A 16,636-nucleotide genomic window follows, 5' to 3' on the forward strand; every position below is an offset into this window, starting at 1 on the left:
CCCCCAGTACAGGGTTTATTACACTCAATTGCTTACGTCTGTTCACTTGTCAGTGCCCCAACCAGATCCTCAGGGCTAGGAAGCAGGGCCTGGATCTATTTATTGTTCTCCCCAACCCCCAGCTCACGACTTGGCATATGGAGGCCTCCACAAACAGATGCGAAAGGATGGGAGTTTTTCCACACTCCCACGCCACCTCCAGGTATTTGCTCATGCTGTCCCTCCCACCTGCATGTTTTTCTGCATTGATTCAGGCACTGGTGCAGAGGTCACCTCCTCCAGGAAGCCATCCCTGACCCCAGGGAACTCAGTCCTCTTTACTGTCACTTCCCAGGGTGGGTTGGTGGCTGTCTCGCTCACTTGGTTGTAAGGTCTCAGAGGGCAGGGATTGTGTCTGTTTCATGTCTTCAGGTCTGCGTCATCGGCACTTGTCACAGGGTTAGGCACAGTAGGACCAAGACAGACCGAGTACAGGAAAGAATGATTGACATATGGGCTGGGCATAGTGGCTCACGCTTGTAATCCCAGCACTTTGGGAGACAGAGGCAGGCAGATCACCTGAGGTCAGGAGTTTGAGACCAGCTTGGCCAACATGATGAAACCTCATGTCTACTAAAAATACAAAAATTAGCTGGACATGGTGGTGCACGCTTGTAATCCCAGCTACTCAGGAGGCTGAGGCACGAGAATCGCTTGAACTCAGGAGGTGGAGGTTGCAGGGAGCTGAGCTCACCCACTGCACTCCAGCCTGGGCAATGGAATGCGACCCGATCTCCAAACAAAAAGAATGATTGACATGCGGTGGCCCCGGCTCTGGGAAGCCAACTCTTACCCTCCACCACAGCACTTGATCCCATTGGGCTGTCCTTGGCTTCCACCCTCAGACTGACAGCTCCTTGAGGGCAGGAGGGGGTCAAATTACTCTCTGGGTTCTCAGCACTGCCCAGTGTAAGTCCAAATATCTCCCACTTCCCCTCCCTCCGCTCTCCACAGCCACGCTGGTCTTCAGCAATTCCTCCTGCAGGCTGAACTGGTTCCCACAGGGCCTTTGCACTAGCTCTTCCCTTTCCCTACACAAGTTTTCCCCATAGGCTCTTCAAAGTCTCAGCTCACATGTCGCCTACCCAGAAAGCCCCTTCCAGACCACCTACCCCACTGGCCTAAGAGGTCCCTACTTTCTTCTTGGGCCCTCCTGACCTGTAATACTTTGTTGAGTGTTTTCCCTCCAGTCATCTGGCTGTATCCGGATTCTTATGGTGTCCAGTGGTTAATGGTCTATGGGGCCTGGGTTCGAATCCTAGCTCCACCCTTGCTTACCTGCCCAGTGATTCTGAGTTTCTTTGTTTTCTTTGTTGTTGTTGTCGTTGAGACGGAGTCTCTCTCTTTCGCTGGACTGCAGTGGCGCGATCTCAGCTCACTGTAAGCTCCGCCTCCCGAGTTCAAGCCGTTCTCCTGCCTCAGCCTTCCGAGTAGCTGGGACTACAGGCGCCCGCCACCAGGCCAGGCTAATTTTTTGTATTTTTAGTAGAGACGGGGTTTCACCATGTTAGCCAGGATGGTCTCAATCTCCCGACCTCGTGATCTGCCCGCCTCGGCCTCCCAAAGTGCTGGGATTACAGGCTTGAGCCACCACACCCGGCCTCTTGGTTTTCTTTTTTACAATTTTATAAATGTCAATTTTTGTGGATACGGGGTCTCGCTAACAGGGTTGCCCAGGCTGGTCTCGAACCCTAGGGTTCAAGTGATCCTCCTGCCTCGGCCTCCCAAAGTGCTGGGATTACAGGCATGAGCCACGTTGCCCAACCCATTTTGAATTTCTTAAGTACTCTGTGCCTCAGTTTCCCGATTTGTAAAACCGGTGATAGTATCACTTCCTTATAGGGTAGTTGCCAGGACTGAACGAGTTAACATTTGCAAGTGCCTTCGCATAGCGCCTGACAAGATTGTACTAGTTACTGATTGAAGGGGCTGTTTTATTATCCAAATGTGGCTGGAGTAGGAGCTGGGTAAACATTTATTGAAGAATGTGCAAACACTGGCACTTGGAAGCTGGGTTGTTAGGAAGGAGAGGAGGATTCCAGTCGCCCAGCCCTCCCACCCCAAACGCAACTGCCCCCAGCGCAGGGGAGGCCGCGGAGGCCAGGCAGGAGTAGGTCCTGGAGGCCTGGTCGGCGTGGGCGTTTTATTCCGAGACCAAGGGGATCCACTGCAGAGTTCTCCGCTGAGCGTGACCTCCGCCTGCAGCGTGGGAGGAAGCGCGCCGCAAGACCCCCAGCGGGGTGCTGGGGTCGCCCCCAGCAGAGGACGGCGGCTCGGACTGTCCAGCGGCGGCGGGGACAGCGACAAGGGCGCGAGGTAGCCCGGACCCGGGCCGGGCGCGCCGGGCGGGGCGACGCATGCAAATCTGCCGGGCGCCGGGGCGGGGCGCAGGAAGCCGGGGCGGGCTGGGTCTCCGCGCCTAGGAAAGCCCCGCGCGGCGCGGGCCAGGGCAGGGCCGCCCAGGGGTCCCCCACTTCCCGCTCGGGCTCCCGGACGGCGAATGGAGCAGGGGCGCGCAGGTAGGACCCGGGGCCCGCGCGCCGATCGGGGTGCGAGGTTATCGCCCGGGCACGCAGGCTGAGGAGGTTCGGGAAGGGCTCGGCCGCCGGCGGGGACCCGGGCAGCGGGGACTACGGGGACCACCCCGACCCCGCGCGGGGCCCGAGCCGACGACTCTCGGTGTGCGCTGAGCAGCACCCAGTTCCATCCTTGCGGCCGAAGGGCAGAGGAGGCGCGAGGCCAGCGGTTCGTGGACACCCAGCGCTCCCCAAAGCGGGTGCTGGCCGTGAGACCTCCGCCGGGACGGCCTGCGGGGTGGGGGTCTTGGAGTTAGGCTGTCGGGGGCCACGCAGCCCCTCTTCTCCGGGCAGTGGCGCCCTGCCCCGCGCTCAGGAAGTCAGTGAGGACTTCGGAGAGACAAAGGGTGGGAAAAGTTTTGAGAACTGTAAATTTGAGTACTAGGTCAGTGAATCTGGGGAAACAAGGCCGTTTGGGACGTGCGGTCCCCGCCTCCGAGTTATCAGAGGGACCCACTAATGGCGATCATTGACTAGGACTTGTTTTACTGAAAGGATGCCGAGTGAAACCTCCCACTAACCTCTCTGTGGCCTGTGCTGTGCGTCATGGCCATTGTACAGATGAAGTCACCGAGATCCTGGCCACTTTAATAGCTTGTCCCGAGGTGCCGCCCACCTGGGAGTCCGTGGGGCAGCAGGACTGGAACCCAGGCAATCCCACCTAGAGCCAGGTGCTCTCCATCTCTCAATCACGTTTGAGGAGCCACCACAATAACCAGAATCTCCGGGAGATTTGCTTAAAATGCAGATTCCCAGTTCCTCGCCCTGAGATTCAGATTCAGTAAACCCAGGAATCTGATCTTTATTTTCTTTTTAAAAATTTATTTTATAGGGATGAGGTCTCACGATGTTGCCCAGGCTGGCCTCAAGTAATCCTCCCATCTTGGCCTCCCAAAATGCTGGGATTACAGGTGTGAGCCACTGAGCCCTGATTTTTTTTTTTTAAACAAAATCTGGATTTCTTAGAATTAAGCAAGATAGGGGATTGCTATTTTGTCTGGGGAATGCCCCCAGGCCAGTGCTAACCCTGCTTCAGTTCTAGTGTCTGCCCTTCCCCAGCCCTCGGGGAGGCATGACCCACTGCACTTCTCTGCCACCAGTGACCTTTGAGGAGCCCAAGGCATTTGCTGGGACCTCAGTGCCTTTATCAAAATCCCAAAGTCCGATGGGGAAACAGGCTCGGGTGTATGTTTGGCCAGGGTGTCCTGCACATTAGAGCATTCCAGGGTCCTGCAGGGGTTTCTTAGAACTCAGCTAGCCCAGCCCATGAATGGGAGGTGACCTGCTAAGGCCACTCATTCACTCACTAGCACTCATTCAACTCCTACGGGGCCTTGGGTGCTGTTCTGGACACTGGTGCTTGCCTCAAGGAGCACCCCCTCTGCAGGAAGACACACGTGACAGTGTGGGGGCTGCGAGGGTACAGATGCGCCAGTGGCCGCAGGACCACAAGCCAGAGGGGATCAGCTCTTCACAGGGCACTGGGCCAGGCTTCCTAGCACCGCGGGACCCTGAGCTAGCCTTGTAAGTGGAGCAGGGGAATCTGGCAGGTGGAGGATCGGAGGTAAAGGCGGGCACAGAGTGGGCGGAGGCTGGGAGGTGTGAAAGGGTACTGTGTATGGAACCTAGAGAGTAAGGAGAAGCCAGAGATGGATGGAAGGGTGGGCTGGGCTGCATTGTGGAAGGCCTTAAATGCCGTGCCAAGGAGCGTCGTTGGGCCAGTGTATTTTACCTTCGTTTCAGTTGTAAAAGCAACAATGTAGATTCCTGGGCGCCACCCTGGGCCTCTGGATCTGAACCTGGAGGAAGGTGTTGGGGAGGCAGTAGGGAGGAAAACCTGGCGTCAGTCACCCCGGTTACAACACATACAGTTACCGGCAGGTCTGAGATAACCTAAGGGTTTCCAAATGCTGAGAAGTGACTCAGTGACTGATATGTTTAATACGATACAATCCCAGCGTTGCAAACAACCCAGGGCAAGGGTGGGGATATTCAGTTTTATAATGCTTCCAGTTCAAAAAGGAGCTGAAACGAATTGTTAAAGAACTGAGAAGAAGCCAGGTGCAGTGACTTACACCTGTAATCCCAGCACTTTGGGTGTAATCCTACAAGGAATCGCCGAAGTAACCGCTGAGCTAAAGCCAGCCCAATCCCAGCACTTTGGTAGGCTGAGGAGAGAGGATCGCTTGAACCCAGGAGTTTGAGACCAGCCTGGGCAACATAGCGAGACCCTGTTCCTACAAAAAAAAAATTTAAAAACTCAGCCAGGCGTGGTAGCAGGTGCCTCTGGCCCCAGCTATTTGGGAGGCTGAGGTGGGAGGATAGCTTGAGCCCAGGTGGTCAAGGCTGCAGTGGACTATGATCGCGCCACTGCACTGTATGTAGCCTGGGTGACAGAGCGAGACCCTGTCTCAAAATAAACAAATACATAAATACATGAGAAGAGAGAACCTCTTCTGCCTCCCCCGTCTCCCTGCCCTCTTCCCCATCTGGGAGGATGGAGGAGAGCGTTTGGGATTAGATGCCCCACCTCTCGACTGCCCTCACTGGTACCTGGGAGTGAGGCCAGGACAGAAGCCCCCTAGGTACTGTGCTTCCTCACGTTTGTAAAAGTGAGCTTTCGTGAGGGTTGATGACATGTTTTATAAGCTACTTCACACAATGTCCAACACCCAGTGGGTCCACAATCAATGTATACGTCTGTTGTTACCTGTCAAGACGTATAGCTGGGGAATGATAGTATGGACTTGAACCAGACCACCCACTGCAAATGCTGGCTTTGCTACTTGCTGTGTAACTGACTTCCCAGAGCCTCAGTTTCTGCATTTGTGAGATTATAGTGACTATGCCATTGTATTGATGACTAAATGAGTTAATGTATGTCAAGCATACAAAACAGTACCTGGCATGTAGTAAAAACTATGTATTTGTTAAGTGAATACCCTTTTTTTTTTTTTTTTAGAGCCATGGTCTCTCTCTATTGCCCAGGCTGGAGCACAGTGGCACAATCATAGCTCACTGTACATCCAATACCTGGGTTCAAGTAATCCTTCCACCTCAGCCTCCTGGGTAGCCGGGACTACAGGTGTGTGCCACCATGCCTGGTTAATTGTTTTTACAATTTTAGAGACAGGATCTTGCTATGTTGCCTAGGCTTGTCTTGAACTGTTGATCTCAAGCAATCCTCCTGCCTCAGCCTCCTGAAGTGTTGGGTTTATAGATGCGAGCAAGCGTGCCTGGCCTAAATGAATACATCTCTATTGTTGCCTCCTTTGAGCTCTATTGGTTGGGATTTAGTCCACCCATTTTGCAGGTGAGAACTGAGACCCGGAGATGAATGTGGTAGCCTTGCCTCAGGCCCACATCTGAGGTACAGACTCCATCCTACTTTTCTTCCCGTGTATTCTTTCCTGCTTGTACCAGTTCGCTGGAGTGACCAAGAAAGACATTTCTGAGTATTCCTCCTGGCTGGCACAGTGGAGACATGCCCAGCCACGTTTAGCTAGACTTCCCATGGCTGGGCTAGAAGAGAGGCCAGGAGCTTGCCTGGAGGTTGCACAGACTTGCCCTTGGTGAGTGTGGATCAGAGCACCCCAGCAGAGGCTCGAGGTCCTACAGAGGCTGGGGAATCCACTGTCAGACCGGGTGCATCCCGTTTTATGACATCCGGCAAATAGCTCTGCTTCTCTGAGCTTGAGGCAGAGAGAAGGGCCTGAGCTTGAAGAGGGGGTCCCGGGTGTAAATCGGAGCTGGCTACTTCCCAGCTCTCCAGTGTGTAACCGGAGGAAGTTGTTTCGCCTCTCGGAGCCTCCCTTCGCCTGTCATGGGTATTTGCAGGGAGAGCGTTCGTGAGATAGTTTGTATAGACATTTTGCCCTTGGAAGGGGCTCAGTGATTGCTGTTTCTCTCTGCATTTTGGACCGAATCCCTTCTGCATATCCTGCACCTGGCTTCCTCCTGCATTTCTTCCTCGGGAATTTATTGAGCACCTATATATGCCAGAGCATTGGACCAAGTCCTTTGCTCTCCTAGGGTTTAGATTCTAGTTGAGCAGACAGGCAATGTACAGCCAATACATATGTACAGATCGACAGCTTTATCTGTTATTCCGAAATCCACCACCTCCGAAAACCGAAAGGTTTTCGTAAGTCATTTTGAAGCTAAACGTGAGGCTTTTTAGAGTGGTTATCCTCTTTGGTGTGATGCTCAGATGTCTTTCTGCAGAGATATTAGTGCAATTGATCATTGGGTGCTTTCCCACCCTGCATGGTGGGCACGTCGGGGGGTATTTTATACAAGGTGATCTTTCTACAGCCTGAGTCATTCTGAATTCTGAACAATGTCTGGCCCCCAGGGCTTTACAGGAGAGAACATGGGCCTGCATTATCCTATCAGGTGGAGACTGTGCTAGGAAGGAAAGCAAAGCTGGGTGGAGGTGGAATCAGGGAGGGCTTCCCTGGGGAGGTGACATTTGAGAGGGATGAGGGATGGAGGCCTGAGGAAGAGAGGGCCAGGTGGAGGGACTCACAGAGGACGGAAGACTCCACTTCCTGACTGGCCTATGCTTACCTCTCATTCTGCATGCACAGTTCTGTCTAAATGCGTCCGTTCTTGCCTTTCCAAGAAATGCTGATGTCTCTTAGGTTTCAGGTCTGTCTCTGACTGACTCATTCTCTCTTTAGGGGCCCCCGCAGGCCTCCTCACCTCCTCTCAGTTGCTTAAGAAATCTGAGGTCTGTGCTAAAGCCAGCCTGGGTGCTGTATGTAACCTCTCGGCTGAGGATGGTCCCCAGCTGGGCTTGCATCTGGAGATGGAGGAACTGGGTCCCGGAAGGGGAAGAGTAGCCATGGGGCCTTCCAAGGCTTTGGTGGAATTGAGTTCCTGGTGGGAGGGGCTGTGTTCTGGGTCTTAGAGCCTCTAGCCTGCAAAGCAAAGTTGAACATAACATGCGCTCACATGTCTCGAGTGCCAGCCTGGGGCTAGGCGCTTAATGCTTGCTTAGCCAATGTGCCAGGGGCTGGGGACACGGGAGTGAGTGACCCAGAAGTGAGGGCCCTCATGGAGCTGAAAGCATTCTGGGCTTGGTGACTTTGAGGAAGTGGCTTTGAGCTGAGACCTGAAGTACCAAGGCATGTGGCTGTCTGGGCAAAGAGTGATCCTGGCAGTGAGAACAGAGAGTGCAAAGGCCTGGAGGCGCGAATGAGCTTGGTGTGTTTGACCCGCAGCAAGGAAGCTGGTGTGGTTGGATGGAACCGAGCAAGAAGGAGGTCTAGAAACAGAGATCAGGGAGGGAACTGGGGCCAAATACCTGCATTGTCTTATTTAACTTGTGTAATAACCCTACCAGATAGGAGCTACTCTCATGCAAATGTTGCAGATGAAGTAACAGAGGCACAGAGAGGTTCAGTAACTTGTCCAGGGTCACACATCTGAAGGTGGCAGAGCAGGGCTGTGAACCTAGAAGCTCCAGAGTCCTCAGTCCTCACCATGCTGTTTAAACACAATAAAATCTATGCCCGAGTGCTGAAGACACACCTGCCATTTAGATCGATCTACTTTTGTACATTGTCAGTATACTCCCTGCCATCCATCTGCCCAGCAATACTGTGAATGTGGGCAGCGCAGAACTGGTTCCTCCAAGCCCCATTTGACAGACAGTCCAATCATTTTACATATTGTTTTTTGAATGAGCACTTTCCTCGGTCTCTCAGACCAGGGGTCCCCACCCAGCAGGGCCACACAGCAGGAGGTGAGTGGCGGGTGAGCAGGTGAGCAAGCAAAGCTTTATCTGTATTTACAGCTCTTCCCCATCGCTCACATTACCACCCAAGCTCGGCCACCTGTCAGATCAGCTGAGGCATTAGATGATTCTCACAGGAGCGTGAACCCGCTTGTGAACTGTACATGGGAAGGATCTGGGTTGCGTTCTTTTTTTTTTTTTGAGACGGAGTTTCGCTCTTGTCACTCAGACTGGAGTGCAGTGGCGCAATCTCGGCTCACTGCAATCTCTGCCTTCCCATGTTCAAGCGATTCTCCTGCCTCAGCCTAGTAGCTGGGATTACAGGCCTATGCCCTCACAGCCAGCTAATTTTTGTATTTTTAGTAGAGACAGGGTTTCACCATATTGGCCAGGCTGGTGTCGAACTCCTCCTGGCCTCAGGTGATCCACCTGCCTCAGTCTCCCAAAGTGCTGGACTTACAGGCATAAACCACCGTGCCAGGCCCCAGACGCGTGCTTCTTATGAGAGTCTAATACCTGATGATCTGTCACTGTCTCCCATCGCCCTCGGATGGAACCATTTAATTGCAGGAAAATAAGCTCAGGGATCCCACTGATTCTGCATTATGGTGATCATATAATTATTTCATTATATGTTACAATATAATAATAATAGAAATAAAGTACATAATACATGTAACGTGCTTGAATCATCTCGAAGCCACGGCCCCAACCACGGCCTCTGGCAGTGGAGGCTGGAGTCCACATCACGCTCTGTGCTAGGTGCAGGAATGGAGATGAGTGAGTGTCCTGCCCATTTCCTTGAGGAGGAACCTGAGGCTCAGGATAGAGACTTACCTGGGTGACACGGCTCCTAAGTGGCACAGTCCAGATTCAATCCCAGGGCTGCGGCCCCAGAAGCCTGTGCATTTAACCATGGTTCTGAACTATCCAGCCCAAAGAAGAGAGTTTTAAAGGATTACATTTTGTGGTTGGAAATCAGCGAGCATAGTCACCCAGAACCATTTTTGAAAAACCCAGAGAAGGCCTTATGTGTTCCTGAAGCGGCCAGGGAAGAATTCTGCCTTTTCAAAAGAGAAGACAGGGAGGAGAGATACCAGCTCTCTGGGTTGGGCAGGTCTCCAAGCAGGCAGAGCCACAGCCTCCCGACAATCTTGCTTCTAGCGTATTTCTTCCAGAAGCCACATTTCCACAGGTGGGCAGCTCCAGCTGGGAGAAAATCTTCCTGAGATTTAGCCAAATTAGCTTTCTTTTTTTTTCGAGATGGAGTCTCTGCTGCCTAGGCTGGAGTGTAGTGGTGCGGTCTTGACTCACTGCAACCTCTGCCTCCTGTGGTCAAGTGATTCTCCTGCCTCAGTCTCCTGAGTAGCTGGGATTTCAGGCATGCACCACCACGCCCGGCTAATTTTTATATTTTTAATAGCAATGGGGTTTCACCATGCTGGCCAGACTGGTCTCAAACTCCTGACCTAGGGTGATCCGCCCACCTCGGCCTCCCAAAGTGCTGATTATTATAGGTGTGAGCCACTGTGCCCAGCCCAAATTAGCTTTCTAGGAGCTTCCACTTTCTGGGTCCGTTTCTGCCCCTTGGAGGTAGTGACCATCTCCCTCCAAACTCGGATATTTCTCTTATTCAGACTACACAACTGTAGTTATTTCAGGCATTCTCCTTGACTCAGGAGATTATAAGTTTCGCCTGGCTTTGGACATGATTCAATTGGTTGGAGTCCTGCACAAAGACTGTTTGGTCAAAGAGGAAGGAGACTATCACCTCCTTAGATCTGGAGCTTATACTTCTGTTGATGCAACCTGGAATCATACTGTGTAGCAGCCATATCCCACTTGGAGTGCATATTGGGCTTGTCAGCTAAAATCTCCATGTTTCTTTTCTGTATGAGCTGCTGTTAATCCAAGTTCCTTCTATTCTGAGAGTCCTTGTCTGAAGCTAAGAGTTTCCAGTTTTTCATGCTCTCTAATAAATCTACTTCAGGTTAAAAGGCTATCATTTTTTCTTTGAGTACTGCTTTGGATTCATTCCACAAGTTGTTACACAATGTTATTCACCGCCCAGTTTAGAATTTTCCTTTTGGTTTCCATTTTAAGACTTACTTAATTATGTGCTTTTTAAATTTTTGAGACAGATGGAATTTTTAAAGTTATCTTTTTATTGTTGATTTCTAAATTTGGTCATTATGGTTGTTGTGGTCAATATATGTGGTTTCTATAATATCAGTGGTGGAGAATTTGCTGAGATCTTTACAGGATTTTCTGGTCGTTTTTTTCCTCTTGTGTTTGAAAAGGATGTATATTTTCTGTTGGGTATAAGGTTCTAGAAATGTATCTATTTGATCAAGCGAGCTATTATATTATCTGTATTTGTTATGTCATTATGTGTTTTTTTTACCTGATTTACCTCCCACCATAATACAATTACAATTCACCATAATAGGGGATTTTCATTTCTCCTTTTGAGTCTGTCAGTTTTTTGCTTTATTTTGGAAGCTATGTTGTTAAGTGCGTAGCCATATGAATAGAATAAGGGTTCAGGATTTTTATACCTTTTTGGTGAATTGTTCCATTTTTTTGAGATAGGGTCTCACTCTGTTGCCCAGGCTGGAGTTCTGTGGTGTGATCATGGCTCACTGCAGCCTCAGCCTCCCCAGGCACAGGTGTTCCTCCCATCTCAGCTTCCCGAGTAACTGGGACTACAGATGTGCACTACCACGGCCAGCTAATTTTTGTATTTTTTGTAGAGATGGGGTTTTGCTATGTTTCCCGGGCCAATCTCAAACTCCTAGGTTTAAGCAGTCCGCCCGCCTCAGCCTCCCAAAGTGCTGGGATGACAGGCGTGAGCCACCGCGGCTGGCTGAATTGCTCCTTTAATCAGTATAAAAGAGCCAACTTCCAGCCTGGGCAACCTGGTAAGACCCCATCTGTACCAAAACATAAAAATTAGCTGAGTGTGGTGGCGTGCGGCTGTAGTTCCAGCTACTCGGAAGACTGAGGTGGGAGAATCACTTGAGCCCAGGAATTCAAGGCTACAGGGAGCTATGATTGCTCCATTGCACTCCAGTCTAGGTGACACAGTGAGACATTCTCAAAACAACAAAAACAAAGAAGCCATCCACCTTCTCTCTTCTAATACTTACTCAAGACATCATTGTCATGAATTCTATTTTATGTGACGACATCAGTACTCCTGTACTCATGAGCCAGATGAGTTTAAAAACAACAGCTGCAGCAAAGCTTGCGGTGACGTCTCTGCTCTGTAACTATAATCTTGGGCAAGTAATTTTCTTGGTTTGGGCTTCAGTTTCTTCATCCATAAAATAGGAATATGACCTGTCCTGCCTTTCCCTCTGTTTTTTTTTTTTTTTTTTTCCTGGGCGGGGGGTGGGTTATAGGCACAGGATGGGGGCATGGCAGGCCAGGGTGGTCTTGGGAAATGCAACATTTGGGCAGGAAATGCTTGTCCTCACCTAGGTCCATGAGGATGGAACCCTAGCCAGGGACCACGCCCTCCTCCTTGCAGCACTTCCCTTCCACTCTTCTGTGTTATTTAAAGGGACCACACTCTGCCTTCCCAGCACTACCCGCTTACCAGTCCCAGCAATTCAGGAGGCTGAGGTAGGAGGATCACTTGAGCCCAGGAGGTCGCAGCTGCAGTGAGCTATGATGGTGCCATTGTACTCCAGCCTGGGCAGCAGAGAAGACTTTCCATCTCAAAAAAAAAAAAAAAAGAAAGAAAGAAATCAAGAGAACACACATAAAAATATAAATTTCTAACTTTTGAAAAATCAAAAGATCTAGCAACATGCAAGCCTTCATTTTCATGTGGTAAAAAAGTAGCTGTCCTTTATCACAGGGGGCTGTGTTTTCTACTTGTCCCATCTCTACTCCTTGAGGTCACGTGACTGTGTCCCTGTAGGTATCTGAGTCTACTGCAGAAGAGGTGGCTCTGTGGCCACAGTAGAGGTGGCTGTGGGCTGCGGGCCAGAGGCAGAGAAGTAGAGGGTTGGTGGCCTCTGGAGAGGCCTGGGGACTGAGATATCATCGGGAGTGGATTAAGGAGCCATTGGGATCCCACCTACCCTGAGGGTTAGTGGTTCTGAGATCTTTGCTATCCACCCAACAACCTAGATGGCAGCCTCTGCCCTCTCCCTTCCTTCTTGTTCTTGTCTGTTTTCTTTTCTCTTTTTCTTTTCTTTCTTTTTTTTTTTTTTTTTTGAGATGGAGTCTTGCTCTGTCATCCAGGCTGGAGTGCAGTGGCACGATCTCAGTTCACTGTAACCTCTGCCTCCTGGGTTCAACCAATTCTCCTGCTTCAGCCTCCTGAGTAGCTGGGATTACAGGCGCGCGCCACCACGCCTGGCTAATTTTTGTATCTTTAGTAGAGACTAAATGTTGGTCAGGCTGGTCTCAAACTCCTGACCTGGTGATCCACCCGCCTCAGCCTCCCAAAGTGCTGGGATTATAGGCGTGAGCCACCACGCCTGGCTTTCTTTGCCTTTTTATCACAGCATACGTGCAGACATGCGCACAGACAAGTGTAAAGCTTCATCCATTTTCACAAAATTAGCACATGCATATGACCTAATCAAGTAGCAATGCGTAACAAGCCTCCCAGAAGGTTTCCTCCTGCCTCTGCCAGGTCACAGCCCTGTCCTCCAAGGTCGCTGTCCTGACTGCCAACTCCAAGATCAATTTAATTCCTTTATCTAAACAGAACCAGGCAGTATTGCTGTTTTGAGCCCGGCTTCCTTCGCTCAGCTTGTGCCTGTGACATCCTGCGTGTGCTGTCGTGGCAGCTGTCATTTGCTCAAGGTCTCAAAGAGTTTTCTTGGTGCTTAGAGATGAGCCTTTGCCAACCACTCCACCAGCACTGTCCCAGGTCTCTCCCACCCAGCCACGGCCTCTTCACCGCCTTGCAACCAGCCATGAAGCAAGTGATCTTACTCTCATTTCACAGATGAGGAGACTGAGGGTCTGAGTAGACCCCAGCCCACCACAGTCTCCCACCCATACTGGTTGGAGCCTGCACTCAGGCCCAGAGTTATGCTTCTGTGTCTTCGATGCTCGGGGGTCCCTGCCCACAAGGGTGGCCCCCATGTCTGTGTGTGCCCACCCATCCAGGAATGGTATGGGGTGAGACAATAGGAAGAGCTCCATGGGGAGAACCCCACCCACTGCCTTCCATACACCAGTCTGCAAAGAGAAAATGAACAGGAAGCTCTTACCTGTGCCCATGTGTTGTCCTGGCTTTGGGTTTGCCCCGGGGGCAAAGTCCTGGTCATTGCTGAGACAAGTTCACTGCTGCTGAGGGCGAGCAAATGGTGACAAAGGCCAGATTCTAAATTCCTGCCTGATTACTTCCTGCTCCGTCAGGGTCACCTTGGCCAACTTCTGAAGCCCCCTCAGCCTCATTCCTCCCTCTGTGCTTGCAGGGAGGGTGTTGGACCGTATCTTCCACAGACTGTGCTGTGGACTCCAGAGCCAAAGGCCTGGGTTCAAATCCTGGCCCACTCACTAGCTGTGCATCCTTAGGCAGGTTCCTCACCCTCTCTGGGCCTAGGCTTCTCTATCTCTGCAGTGGAGATGATATTAATTACATCTGCAGTGCTCCTTGGATTGGGTTCATGGTTGAGTGAGTGAGTGAGGCTCAAGGGCTTCTTTTTTTTTAGAGATACGGTCTCACTCTGTTGCCTAGGCTGGAGTGCAGTGGCATGATCACAGTTCACTGCAGCCGTGACCTCCTGGGCGCAAGCCATCCTCCTGCCTCATCTCCCTTAATAGCCAAGACTACAGGCATGTGCCACCATGCTTGGCAATTTTTTTTTGTATTTTTGGTAGAGACAGGGGTCTTGCCATGTTACCCAGGGTGGTCTCGAACTCCTGGGCTCAAGTGATCTACCTGCCTCAGCCTCCTAAATTGCTCGGATTACAGGTAGGAGCCACCGCGCCCAGCGTTCAAGTGCTTTTTTGTTTGTGAGATTGGTACAACCAACGCCAAGGCTGGTGAGCAAAGTTGCACCCAGTTGGAGAGGGGTGAAACCAAGGACAGAAGGGCCCAGGGCATGGCCTCTCATGGCTAAAGGAAGTGGGGACACATGGCCAGTCGCAGTGACCTCTGCAGACCTCATGAAGGAGGCCAGCTGGGAGCCATAGCTGTCACTAAGACAGTCAAAATCTCATCAGCACCCTGGCGCCAGAGGCCATCTTCCGCTGCTCAGGACAATGAGTGGTAGTCGATAACCAGCTCTCCAGAGGTCAGGGCCCTGAGGTGGCTGAGATCTGTGCCTGCATTAGGACATTTAAGGGGACTCCAAGCCAGGATTTGCCAGCATTTGCCCAGCAGGGAGAGGTGGAAAATTGGGGATGACTAGCCAGACCTCCCTGCACACGGCCGGGGGAATTCATCCGGTTGTTTCTTCCATTTAGCAAATATTCATGGAATGCCTGCTGTGTGCCAGGCACACTAGGCTCTGGGGAGATGGCTGTGAGTGGGATCGACACTGGCCTTGTGTGAGCTGGCCTTGCAGTAGGGGATATGAGCACCAAACACATAACGCCTGAGTGTGCAACATGCCACAAAGAATGCAGAGAAATAAAGCAAGATAACGGGTTGCAGAAGATGGAGGCCAGGCTGGCTGCTGCTCGTGAGCAGGTGGCTTCTGGACACAGTGTCCTCAGGCCCTGTCTCCTCCCTTGGGCCTCAGGAATCTTCTAAAGACAGGCCTGGGTTCCAGGCTCCCGGATGGAGTTGCCTGTTGACTGTGTGGACACAAAGTGTCCGCAGTGCGCCGGAGCGCGTGGTCTTCCCTGGCAAATCTGCTTCTCTTCTCGGCTCTCCATCGTGGGAAGGGTCCCTGGGGTCCTCCCCACCACCCCAGCCCGAGGCCACTTTCCCCTCTGTCCCCACTCTCTCCACCCTGCTTTCCCCGCCAAGCACCACCAAGTCCCTGCTGCCTGCCCCTCCCAAACAGGCTCAAACCTGCCGCCTCTTTGCTAGCTCTCATCTCAGCCCTCTCCTCTCCTGCTTAATAGCCTTCACTGGCTCCCCACTGCCCTAGAGACAGAGTTTGAGTCTACTGCCATGGCCTGGCAGACGGTGTTGTCCTTGGCCTGCCAACCTTCCAGCTGCCATCCCAGTCACTCCTTCTCCCCCTTGCTCCAGCCAAGAGCCCAGCTCGTAGGGTGGGAAGTGGGCCATGTCCTCCCTCCTGCCTGCCTATTCACTCGGTCTTTCCTCATTCCCTCCCATACCCCGCCCTCTCATAAGAACCCTCAGAATCTGCCAGGCGCAGTGGCTCACACCTGTAATCCCAGCACTTTGGGAGGCTGAGGCGGGTGGATCACCTGAGGTCAGGAGTTTGAGACCAGCCTGGCCAACATGGCAACACCCTGTCTCTACTAAAAATACAAAAATATTAGCTGGGTGTGGTCGTGGGTACCTGTAGTCCCAGCTACTCGGGAGGCTGAGACAGAAGAACTGCTTGAACCTGGGAGACAGAGGTTGCAGTGAACTGAGATCGCACCATTGCACCCAGCCTGGACTACAGAGTGAGACTCTGTCTCAAAAAAACCAAACCAAAACAAAAAAAAACCTTCAGAATCTGTTAAATGGGTTTAATAATTATACTTATCTCATAGGGAGGGCTTAAAGCACCTAGGCCAGTGTCTAGCACCAAGGAAACACTGTATACCTGTTAAAATAAGAATAAAATAAAATACACATGATCACGTATTGAGTGCCTGCTGTGTGCAGGATGCCGGGCCCCTCCCCGGGAGAATTCTTGTGCATCCCTGCTAAAGAAACCTGACCCTCTAGGACGAGGGAGGGTCTTCCCTGAGGACCTGCTAACAGCCTCCTCTACTAATCTGAAGTCCTGCAGCTTGCCCAGCAGGCTGGCCTCTCACACGGGCTCCCCCTACAGGCCGCCATCTTGGAAAAGGCCGGCGGCTCTGGAATCATTCTTGACTCCTATTAGCCCTCCTGTTCTCTCTCCCACCCCACAGCATCCATCCTGTCAGCAAATCCTGTGGGCTCTATCTTCAATACAGCTCTAGAATTCAGCCCCTTCTCAACCTCCCCATCCCCGCAGCCTGGTGTAAGCCCTGGCACCTCTCTCTGGGGCCAGAGTGGCAGCCTCCTCATTGGTACCCACTTCTACCCGTTGCCCACCACCCAGGCAAGACAGGTCTTTTTTAGTCTCATCATGTCACTTCTTTGCTGAAAACGCTCCAGTAACTTCTTCCTTGCTCAAATATTTGTTAAAAGAAG

The 16,636-nt window shown here is 51.7% G+C and overlaps 1 protein-coding gene across 3 annotated transcripts in view; it reads left to right on the plus strand.

Moving 5' to 3' along the window:
• Positions 1–2,234: 2,234 nt before the first annotated feature.
• IL4R (interleukin 4 receptor) overlaps positions 2,235–16,636 on the plus strand; it is a 52,463-nt gene continuing 38,061 nt past the window's right edge. Inside the window, exon 1 of one of the 3 annotated variants that reach the window (XM_033217896.1) lies at positions 2,235–2,355. The gene's annotated coding sequence lies outside the window, so the exon portion shown is untranslated. Of the gene's footprint in view, positions 2,356–2,426; positions 2,559–16,636 lie in introns of those variants that run through there. The other 2 variants (XM_033217894.1, XM_033217897.1) reach the window with 2 other exon arrangements.

This window comes from Trachypithecus francoisi, unplaced genomic scaffold (genome assembly GCF_009764315.1).
Source record: "Trachypithecus francoisi isolate TF-2019V2 unplaced genomic scaffold, Tfra_2.0 Lachesis_group10, whole genome shotgun sequence".
NCBI lineage: Eukaryota > Metazoa > Chordata > Mammalia > Primates > Cercopithecidae > Trachypithecus > Trachypithecus francoisi.